The sequence below is a fragment of the Trachinotus anak genome, unplaced genomic scaffold (genome assembly GCF_046630095.1).
Source record: "Trachinotus anak isolate AG129_WGS33_773 ecotype Australia unplaced genomic scaffold, CSIRO_AGI_Tana_v1 ptg000018l, whole genome shotgun sequence".
In the NCBI taxonomy this organism is placed as follows: domain Eukaryota; kingdom Metazoa; phylum Chordata; class Actinopteri; order Carangiformes; family Carangidae; genus Trachinotus; species Trachinotus anak.
In genome coordinates, this window is record NW_027273869.1 from 17,884,397 (window position 1) to 17,896,471 (window position 12,075).

The 12,075-nt window shown below is 41.7% G+C and overlaps 1 protein-coding gene across 13 annotated transcripts in view; it reads left to right on the top strand.

Annotated features, from left to right (window-relative positions):
* Nucleotides 1-12,075, top strand: part of LOC139635396 (CUGBP Elav-like family member 2) — a 464,890-nt gene that overhangs the window by 75,927 nt on the left and 376,888 nt on the right. For all 13 annotated transcript variants that reach the window (XM_071502685.1, XM_071502681.1, XM_071502682.1 and 10 more), the window contains exon 2: nucleotides 11,597-11,744. The gene's annotated coding sequence lies outside the window, so the exon portion shown is untranslated. The remainder of the gene's footprint in view (nucleotides 1-11,596; nucleotides 11,745-12,075) is intronic.

The following is a 12,075-nucleotide window of genomic DNA, read 5'->3' on the forward strand; positions in this document are numbered from 1 at the left end:
CAGTGGCCAAAAAAGCATCCCTTGCCCCATTCTCTCCTCCACATCCTCCCACCCTCCCTCTCCCGCTCTCTGTCTCTCCCCCTCACCCACCCACCCACTGACGCTCTCCCTCCCACTTCCTCCTGCGAGCATTAGATGAGTGCGGTGGTCTAATTACTTTCTTCAGGGAGAGAATTAGCATGAGCTGTCCTGAGTGCTCCAGTCTAATGCATAAAGAACAGGCAGAAAGGGCCCAAAGTGGGGGCCGGGGAATCGCAGACACTTCCTCCATTAGCCAATCGCTCACTCTTTAAGGGGGCTGGGGGTGAACAAAACCTGCATCAAGTGGTCATACTTTAAAAGGTGAACAGCTGAAATTTGCATGATGTTGGACTCACGACGCATGACAGCACCCAGACCTGCAGATTGTCATATTTAGTATATGACAGTTAATGGACGTGTAAATCTGCATGCAGGACTGCGTTCAACTTGTAGCTACAATAGACTCTACAGTGTGTGCGTAAGTCTAAAGAAAGAAACCAAAAGCTAGCTAGTCTTGTGTCGATGGATGATGATCATGATGATCGATGACCATCTTATGCCTTTGCCAATGTCAAGAGGATGTTTGGCTTGTTTTCCCATCAATATAGCATCAACCATCCAAAATGCATAGCCTTCTTCCTTCTCCAATTTTACCTCTTCTCCATGCACCATGGAAGGAAACACAAACTTGTGTCTTAAGTTGTTGTTTTGTGTTATAAGTTAAGGTCAAGTGCACATGCAGAGTTATGGTGTCAAAGATGAAGCTCTAACATCAAAACATGAAGTCATAAACATAATTTTTACTCTGTCTTTTTTTCTTTCCAGTGCAACATATTCAGTAATATGTTAGGTGGCCTGATTGTCCTGAAATTACCATATGAGATTTATTGTCTGCTGCTGCTGTGTGTGTGTGTGTGAGTGTGAGTGTGTGACATACAGGCTGACAGCTGTGGGTGAGCAGCAGCAAGGACACTGGTAGTCCAAAGAGTATAGAGCTGTTTGTTTTTAATAACATGCCAGAACAGAGGGATGCACCGAGGGGGAAGAGGGATGAAGGGAAGATAAATAACCACAGTATACAGAACATCCTGCCACCATCATGCTGGATCCACCAATATACTGACTCATGACACCTGTCTTTGCCATTAAAGTCATGTTTGGATAGAAAGAGACAGTGTTAGGCAATGTCAAAGTTCCCTTTCTTTCTGCATATTAAGGTTCTCTAGATTATTTCTTTGAGGTGTTTTTTACGCATTTTTATTTTATTGAATGCGATTGATAGAAATGAAGGGTAGGTATTTAACACTGCAGGCAAAAACTGCTAATTGCTAACACAGCATACCTTTAATAATCCCAATTTGCCAATGTAAACGCAATGTTATTGCCCACTGATGACAGCATTTTGCTTCCTGTTTACCTGTCTCCCTATACAGTGGGTGTTATCTGAGGTGGTTCCCACAGTGTCAGACTTTGAAAAACCCTGCATCAGAGAATCTGTTCATCAAATTTTAATCCTCCAGTATTACAATTGAATTGATTTAGACTGAGCTTTGAGCCACAAAAGTCCAAAATAATAGAATACTTAAAAAGAAAACAAATCTGAGAAAGAACCTAATTTACTGAATCCACTGAAACACTTAACTCTGGTCATTCCATGAACATTAGACAATCTTTGTTGTCATGGTTACAATAATAACAATGTGCAACACCTAAAAGATAAAGCTGTATTTAGGGTAATTTTGTATGCACAGTGTCTTATCAGCCTCAATGGTGAAGTGAATGAGGCAGTGGCAGGGAGAAGCAGCTATCGTAGATGTCACAGATTTTTCCTTTTTCCGAGTGCAGGTCTGGTGGTTGATGTCTATGTGCGCTCAAGTGATGAATCAAAACCTAACGGTGAAATTCAACATATCACATGAAGAGCAGTGACTGAACATTTCGTCTCCAAAAAGCTTGACTCACCAGTGTTTGTCCTTCGGTATAAATGAGCTCAGACTGTCAAGGTTGGCGGTCATGAAGGTACCTGTGAGCACACATTGTGCCTCATCAGGTTACAGGATTTGTGGGTCCTGATGTCCCTGAATTTTAAAGGCTAACCTGTTGCTGCTATTTGAGGCTGATAACAAGAGGACCTGCCTTGTGCAGGTACAGAAAAAATATTTCTACGGACAAGGTTAAGAGGAGAAAATACTGTTTCATGACGACTGAGTGTGCACGCTTGTTTTATGCATACAATTTTATGTATGTGTGCATATTTGAGCACCTGAGGCTCTGTGTTGTTTGGTTGTTGTCGAGCAGAGCCTTGGTCTAATTGAGTAGACATCAGACTTTGATTAATATTGTTGATGAGTGCTGCCTGCAGGGGTGAAGACACAGAGAGGAAGAACTGTCAGACAAACACCCAGGTAACATCCTTCATTCCCCCCGCCTCCTTGCTGCCTCTCTACTTCTCTGTACTCACAAGAAGGGATTCAGTGCCCCACTGGTTCACTGTTGATTACACCATTGTCTGCTCAGGCTGCTGAGTCTGCTCCAAGTCGGCCACCGCTCAATATAGAATTTACCATGTGAGGGATCTCAGAAAAGACAGTTTTCGCAGCTCGGCTTAAGTGTAAATTTGATGGTGGGAATGTTTTCCCAGCAAACATTTGATTGACAGTGGAGTGGGAAAGCTGGTTGGCCAAACAAACAGGGGCTAAATGTTAACATTATGTCACAGAGGAGACATCTTCATTCTCTGGAGCTGTCACTGTCTCTGGATATCATCATTTCTAGAAGACAAAACTAACAATTAAAAGCTTTTACTGCATCCTATAGGAAAATTGTCTTTGTCCATATAAGATAAATATGTCGGGTTAATGTTCATATTATAATTTTTTAATTGATGTAATGACACTGATCTTGCTGATACTGTATAAATGCATTATTTTATTATTGATTGAGTCATTTATCTTCTTGCCTATGTATTATTATTCATCCTAACAAGAAGAGTAGACATGAAGGCAGAAAACTCATTCACAATCCCTGTTAGTGTCCAGTTCAGCTGATTTGCATAGCTTTTGAATAGTGGTCAAACATAACAAGCAGCTTCATTAGCTTCATGGATAGTTTTTTCTTTGCACTAATAATCAAAATAAGAGCAAAATCTGAATAAATAAGTGTCATGTAAACACTTCGATAAGGATAAACCAGCCCACTGGGAACTAAACTTCATTCTCTCTAATGGAGGGTTTAAAATCTGTCATGATTTTGATCACTTTTTTATAATCTTTTCTGTGCATACTTATACACTCAGGTCAAAGACTTTCCCTTGGTAAAATGCATCCCTCTGTCTTCCACAATTAAAGATTTACAAGCACTCTCGCCCACCTTTCTAAACAGTACATGAACAAATGTAATTGTTTTTACAATCAGCCCCGTGAGATGCTTCATTTTGTTTTCAAGAGGCTTCTGATAGCAGATTTTTTACAAATTATTCTTTACTGTGGATGGTGCATGTGGAAAAGAATTACCCAAGAACTAGTGATGATAGATCTGTGACGTTTAAAGCAATGTTGGAACTGCACTCATAGTTTAGTCTCCTCAGATAATAAAATGTTGGACTTTGCAAGTTTGTTGACTTACTCCTCGTGTTTTTTTTGTGTGCACTTTTTAGTATCTGATTTTTTTTTTTAAGCATGAATAAGATATTTTCAGAAAATGCAGTTGCTCATTTTGTGCACTAATAATTCAAAACAAGCATTTAAAGGTCCCATACTGTATAAAGTGAGACTTCCATGTCTTTTGTGATTATCTATATTTGTATCAAAGCGCTCAGTCCACAGAGAAATGCACACAGCCTGTATTCATAAAAAGACCCTTAAAGTCCTGTCAGGACCTCTGTAACTTTGTGATGTCACAACAAAGCAGTCACCGCCCTCAGCCATGCCCCAAGCCCCGCCCACCTGGACCCACCATCCAATGTTGCAGGATTTGGTCTCTCTGAGTGTTTATCTGAAATCTGCGATATTTTTATTCAATCACCAAAAAAACAGTCAGCCCATCAGAAGAGAGACTCAGATCCTCCTCTCTGATTGGCTCACCAACCTGTTGTTACTGGAGCTCCAGAGAGAAGCCTTTTGGTTCTTAAAAACCACAAATATATCTTCTTATGGAGATCAACACTTCAAATAAAACACAGAAAAATATAAATGATGGGACCTTTAATGCTCATCAGTCAGTGAACAGCACAGTGGCCGTAATGCTGCAGCAGTCTGTAATATTATCTGACTGGATATTTATGTTTATTGGTGTGGTACACATTTAATTATAACTGGCAATGAGATATTTTAACTGTGTTATCATATCCATATTAACAGTTATTATGGTTTCATTTAATGTTGGTCATTGCCACTCTCAGAGTCATGCTGCTATAATAACATTATTAATTGTAATTCCTTTTAATATGACACTGAGGGCCTCTCTTTAGAAAGTGATTCCAGTGGGACTTCACTAAGCTCTTTGTGTGAGCATGTATGATGATTTATGCATGTGTTTGCGAACGTGTGTGACTGTATTTGTGTGTATCACAGCTATCCTGCTCAGCCTATATATATGTGTGTGTGTGTGTGTGTGTGTGTGTGTGTGTGTGTGTGCTCCTGTATTCATTTACTGGTCTTATCATATAATTAAGTGGCATTTAATAGACTGTTCTTAAACTCAGTGATGTCTCTACAAACAGGAGAAGAGAGGCTTTACAGTATATAATCAGTTAAATTGTCAGTTGATATTAACATTATCTGCTCTCCTCCGTGATGTGATTTCTTTATTATGTTTCAAATTTCATTAAATGGCAATATCTGAGCCAGAATAATTAAGCAAATATTGGCCCAGAGATTGTGGAACGCCAGCGTTTATGACACCCAATAAAAAACATGATTAAAAGGGGCGATTCTCGATGAAAGAAGGTAAACATCAAGCCGTGTCACGTCGCTCTCAGACGCCATATGAGGAAATACAGAGGGATCAGGGGAAGAGGGAGAGACTGGTGGCGATGAAGGGATGAGGAGAGGACAGATTATGTTTGACAGACAGATAAAAGGAGGGGAGAACCACCATGATGAGGACAGCTGAAGAGGGAAGAAAGGTCACAGACGGACGAGAAAAGGACAGAATGCAAAAAAAAAAAAAAAAGGGGGGGGGGGGGGGACTGGGGCAATAATGACAGGATGCTGACAGACTATGGTAGATAACAGTGATTGGAGGGAAAAAGGGATGGATACCAGGTTGCAAGGGAGAACAGAGGCAAGAAAAATAAGTGGAAGGAGGGGAAGGAGGAAGGAAAGGGGGGGAGTGGAGCGTCGGAGATGGAGGTGTTAGAAAGAAGCAAGGGAAGCGGAGGAAGAAAGGGAGGACCCCAACGCATGTGAGATGAAGAGGATTAAGGGATTGCACACATCAAGGAGCAGAAAAAAGATGTGTGGGGGAAGAAGAATGAGTGATTGAAGATGGGAGGAGGCAAAAGAAGGGAGGAGGAGGCGACCAATCAACAGAGGGAGCGACAGTGGCACAGGAAGAAGCCTGCTAAACCTAGATAGCACGCAGGGATGGCAGGAGAAAAAGTGGAGTGAAGTCTTGAGGACTTTGGGATATCTCAGGTTTAATTCACCCTATAGGTGCCTTAAAGATTGCCCCCGGAGGGACCAATCGCACCAACATTACGAGAAGAGATTCACATAGGTTCGGGCTCAGATGCCAGGCCAATGGATCATGCTTGACTAGCTCCCTCTCTGACAGAACTATATGGAGGGATGGCAGCAACGTTCAAGCCAATTAGAGGAGCTCTGAGCCAGTTTTTAGTGTGAGATAAAGCTGAGCTCTGCCTCTGCTGGCAGATTGGGTGATGGATCGCAGACGACACACACACACACACACATACGTGCACACATATCACACTCAATGTGAAGTGAGAAGGCTAGTGAGTCTCCATCTGGACTGTCCACGGTTATCCTTCTTCTTCTCTCGCTTCATCGTTGTTTTTTTTTTTGCCTCCAAGCGCACAGGGATGTTCTCTTTCTCTGTCCAAATTTGGCTGGAGCTCGGCTTCGCTCCCCGTTTAATAAAACCCGAAACTACGCGTGGATAGAGAAGAGAACTGCAGGATGGATGAATGGTTGGATGGATGGATGGGTAGGTGGGTGGACTGGTTGTGCGAGACATCGTCGGGCTTTAATATGTGCTCTTCCCCTCATATCCTTGCTTGTTTTAATATGAATAGCTACTTGTGAAGGGGAATGAATTCATAGGCGCACACAGAGCACTACCAGCGTTATTGGCTGCAGTGTTGAGTGGCAGCCTCCATATGTGCCAGAGCAGCTTTGCAGAGGATATAATAATAAACCCCTGTGAGAGGTGGCAAATAAAAACAACAGGGATAAAAGTACATCATATCATAACCTGGTTCTCTGGAAAATTACCCTCCCCACCTCACCTTCTTTGAGCCTTTTTGCATTCTCCCCGATAATTCTACAATCTCCTCATCTTCATCTTCATCCTCGTCCTTCTTCTATCGCTTATTTTTTTTCTTGTTCACCCTAACAAGCACATATTTTCATCATGTCAAGTCTCTGAAGATACCTCTCACTCCCAAGGGGGGAGTTGAAGCAGCACAGTGCTTTCATCTGCCCTCGTTTCCCCGTCTTTTCATGTGTTCATCTCTTCTTTCTCCTCCTCGACAGGTGTCTTTCACTCTTCATGTCCCTCTGTCAGGGCTGCCAGTTACAAAAGGCATCACGTAGCAACTTCCTTAACTGCCTCTCCAGTATAAAATTACATTATATTTTAAGACAGCCCAAATGTATCATTCCCTCCTGGTTTGTTAATGTTTTTTAAAGAGACTTGTTTCAGCTCCAGCTGTGCTCGCTGTGGTGAAAATCAGCTAAAAACAACCGCCAAAGGCAAGTTGAAAAATGTATTCAGGTTTGTTCCTGTAATGTAACCCATTCAATTATTTTCGCTGACTCCTCTAGAGAATTCCTCAAATCAAATTTCCCAGACTTCTCCCACTCTGGCAGATAACAGCTTCATAATGCTCCAGAAATAACATGACCAGTGGTAACCCTGAGTGCCTTCGGTCCAGATCTGATTTTCCAGGTTTCATCTCAAAGACTGAGACAGACATTCTTTTGGAAGAGTCAGTTGATAATTTGCTACCTGTATCTTATACTTTAGGATCAATTCATCTCTTCTCTTTTCATCCCCTGCTTCTCAGACATTTCATGATTATTATGAAATACGCCTGATGCAGAGAGACAACCTCAGCTTTGAGTTCAGTGAAGTGTCCTTAAGTTCCTGACATCACAGAAAGTGTTAAAGATCTTAGCCCTGCACTACTGGAGTTATGAAGCTAGCTTCGATGGCAAATTTCATTGGTTGTAGTTAATAAATGTTTTTTTTTTTTTTTTTTTTGGATGAAAGAAATACAAAATAAAACTCTTGTATCAATACTTCCTCCAAGCTGGTTACTAGAGCTGCCCCCAAAATGCAGATGATTTGAATCATCAGTTGAGAGCATCACAGGACATGGCGAGCTGTAAACTTCAGAGTCTTTTTGTGCTTCCACCCTGAATCGATGCATTGGCCCGATGTAGTCCACACATACAACCGTATAATAGCTAGTTTGCAGTCCAAGGGAAACGGTAAACTTAAAACAGCAAGATAAACAACAATCAGTAGCGTTAAAAATAGAGTCCTTTGGGCGGCCTGATAGCGGAGTGGTTAGGGTACCACATGAGCCGGTTTGACTCCCGACCGGCCCGACTCTTTCCTGTGTGTCATTCCCCCTCTCTCACTGTCCCTTTCCAGTCACTCTCTACTGTCCTGTCAATAAAGGCAAAAAATGTTAAAAAAAAAATCTTCAAAAATAAAGTCCTAAATAGAGATCATTCAAAAAGCAAAATGAAGCAAATTTCAGGTAAATACTAATTCAGGGTTGGACTGTGGGTGGGCTGTGCTGGAGGCATGGCTGAGGACAGTAGCTGTTTTGTTGTGACATCACAAAGTTCCAGAAGTCCTGACGGCTCATTTTAAGGCTCAGTTTCTGAATACAGGCTGTGTGCATTTCTCTGCGGACTGAGGCTTTCATACTTTCACAGTATTTATATCGAACCTAGACCTGCTTTATAATAAAAAAGACATGGAAGTCTATGTTTATATAATATGGGACCTTTAAATATTTCTAACGTTCGACCAGAACCTAGTAAAGCTTTTATGTGTGAAATGGTATTTCATTGTAAAGACTACGAAATATTTGCACAGTGTGGAAGTGAATGCACCAGATGATTCACCTTCACTGGAATCTATAGGCACCACCTTGGAATCTGGTAGTCCATTCTCTTGATACATTCTGTCCTTGAGGGAATCCTCCTTCCTATTCAGATGAATTCAGTTTAGTGCAAAATGTATCTGTAAGAGCTGGCGTGGCATCTTGAAGTCAAGTATCTGTACAAAGTAGACGTTGCAAGAGTTTGTCAGTCGCTGAGCGAAAATGAAAAATAACAAGCCAAGGGATGGATTGTTTTTGTTTACTGTTTGTCATTGGCTTGAGATGATTTAATAATGTAAGAAAAGGAGCAGTGAACCTGGGGGCCATGCATTTTACATCTCTTCATGCTTTAATTAAAGCAGTGACTTCAGTGGGACACACAAGAGAGGGCTCATATTCTGCACACCCACGCAAAACACACACATAGGCACACATGTACGCACGCACACACACCTTTGACAGCATAATAATTGAGCCTACATCTCGTGAATCTGGGTCACAGGAACACAGTGTGCGCATCCTTTGATGTGTCATTAGGCTTCACGATTTCCTCGAATGCAGCACTATTCAGGTTGCAAATTTCAGGTTGGCCAAGTCATACCAGGAGAATAATTTGGCTTGGGTGGATGGTTATTATCGGTTTGCATAGGATTCTGGATCTGATTCAGAATTCATGTTGCATCCAAATCTCCCCAAATGCCTGTGCTGCTTTATAGTTTTTAATCTATATTCATTAAGGCATGCTAACAAGTGTTATTCTCTTTTATTCTATCCATCTCTTCCCTCATCCAGTGTAATCAGCAACATTTTAACCTGCACCATCAAGGTAGTGATTATACAGACATACACACCGTTACACACACACTCACACACACACAAACACATGATACTGGATACCTCTAATCTCTGCTCCTTTCTTCCTGTTGTAATCAAACATCTTCATTCATAATTGAAGTGGCGATAGCAGAAAAAGATGAGGAAATTGAGACAAAGTCCGTCGGGTTTCATCGTGATTATGAGTCCTGAGGAACAGACTCGGTGTGTTTGTGTGAGTGTGTGTGTTTCGTAAGCTGCAGCTTCAGGACAAACGGAGGTAACAAGACACAGCCTCATCAAACGCCACTTAAAAATATTTTAACTTCCTGCTCCAAGCTCGTCATCTCACCCCCTGAACAGTCAAACATGCCTATGAAAATTTTTGTTATGATGATGAGAAGAGGCCAGGATCAGAAATGAATTAGTATTATTCTGGAATCAATTGCGTAAACACTCATAATTGCCAATTTAATTGCAAACAGAAGAGGAGACATTTAAAAAAAAAACATTAACTCAAGTGCCTGAATTATTTCGACTTTGCCCTGTCGCATCAAATTAGTTTAATGACTTTTTTTAGTGGAAATCTATTTTTTTATGTATTAAATTGTGCCATCTCCCTATTTAATGTCATTTATATGATGATTTGGGTTTTATTAGTGGGAATGAACGAATCTATTAGCTGGGTAGGGGGGCCCCATCAGTGGAAAGCTAGCCTGCCTGCAGCTGCCTGGTGAGGCTTCACGAGATGATACGTCTCCTACTAGGGCAAGTTGGCGCACACACACACACACACACACACACACACACACACACACACACACACACACCTTTAGAGATAGAGTCAGAACAAGATACTGCTGCTGCTTTATCCCTGCTTCTGGCCGCTTCTCAGCCCATGATGGCAACTTAACCACCCACTGTATCTGCAGCTGAGGTAACACTGGGAAGCAATAAGGCTGAGATCCAAGGTTAAAGGTGCCAGATTTTGACAAGCTAAGTCATCATTATCAGCCTGTGTCTGTGTGTCTGTGTGTGTGTGTGGAAGAAACACGGGGGGCTCAAGGTATTTTCTTTCACAAATCCTTGGCTGAGACGCAGCAGGCATAGAATGTTTGAAACTCGCTGTGCGATATAGGGTGTTAGCTTTAGGTTTTCATCTAAATCTGCCTAAAGGGCAGAAATACTCCATGATTTTAGCTGTAAGTCAAACCTCACAATCCTAATATAGCCAGGGGAAACAACATCCTCTGCCATAATCAGGTACCGGCATGATAAGCCCTCGGAATCTAAAATGCATTTCACCCCTCTCCTCCTCCTCTGCCACAAGATTCATTTCATAAATGCAACTCTAAAAAGAGCAAAGGGCTACACAGAAGAAGAAGAAGAAAAAAAAAGCATCCATCACTCTGAGGCTCTATCAAATCCATCAGGCGAGGTGTATTATTTGAGACATACTCTTATCCTCTCTTTTCAAGTGCGCCTCTTTGCATTTTTTTTTAGCATGACCAGGTCGTCAAAGGATCAAAGCGCCGGCGGAGCAGCAAACCAGGGACTGTTTAACATCTTAACAGGTAGAGAAAAGGATGTCTAGCCCCGGCGTGAGGCTTGTCTGGTGAGGCAGAGTAGGATGGGCGGAGTGAGGAGAGAGAAGAGGTGGTGATGTCAGAGAGCTGAAAGATACTGAAAGAAACAGGCGCTACATAGAACATTGTCATATCACTTACCGTGTAAATGTTGAGCAGTGTTTCGTCATTAATCAAAAACCATAGTTAAGTATTTTACTTAACTTTGTTGTCAACAGGTTGTGTGGAAGATGTTGTCCCAAAGGTTTTCGCCTCTCTTCTTCCTTTGTGCAAGGTATTGGTTTCCAACTCATTGCCCAACCAAGTGGGGAATGAGTTGGAAAAGGTTTGGAACCGCTGTTGTAAAGTATAAACGAAAAGAAGGGTAGAGAGGTAGACTTTTTTTTTTTTTGTTGCAGGAGACCATGTGATTTATGGAAAATAAGAAAGGTAGAAATTGCTGCACATAGCACCTTTGTCAGCAGTCTGTGATAGAAGCATGAATGCTCTGACTTAGCAAAGTGAATTCATGAAGGAAGAAAATGCTTAGCCACAATGAGGTAGCTTTGATTCCTGGGACTACTTAAGGATGAAGATGACATGATACAATGTCGACACATTCCTGGTGCAGCAACACTGGAGTGTGATAACAGAAAATGTCACAGATAACTAAAGAAATGAACAGTAAATGAAAATGTTTTGCATCTGTCCCTCAGAGTCAAAGAGAAAATGGTTCTTGCTCTGACAGGCAGAAGCTGTACTGAAAGAAATTCATTCAAGAGGGATTATGAGTTCCTCAGTAGAACAGAATGCATAGCTGCCACACCATATGTTGTGTTTTGAGTAAATGACCTTTGAACTCAAGTTAAAAAAAAAAAATCTCTTTTGCTTTCAGACTGCTATTGTTCTTGACCTTACCACCTACTTGTGTAACCACAAAGAAGAGTCAAGTCCAGGCATGTTCTCCCCGCTGGTGTAAAAGCGTTCAAGAGTGTATCGGAAAATGTGTGAGAGGTGATGTCACGATGAGAAAACTTCGACAGGTAAATCACAAAAGAACTTCCTGAAAAGCATTGAACATCAAACACATGTAGCATCCATCTGTAAGAAGGTCTGGGAGGATGTTTTCCTCAAGAAAATAACCTCTGCTCCATCCAGATACCTCTCCTTCCATCAGTCTCACTCTCTCCCTCCTGCTCTCCTCCCTTCTGTCTTGAAATCCCTTTTTCCCCCCACCCTGCATCTGTGGGACACGTCTGTGTCTTTCTTTATCTTCCCTCTTTTAAAAAAGGGCCGATTCCTCCTCCTTTGTTAATGTGACAAATCTACTCTAATGACTCTGCAGTGGCTCCAGGCGTCTCGCGCTGAAAAACT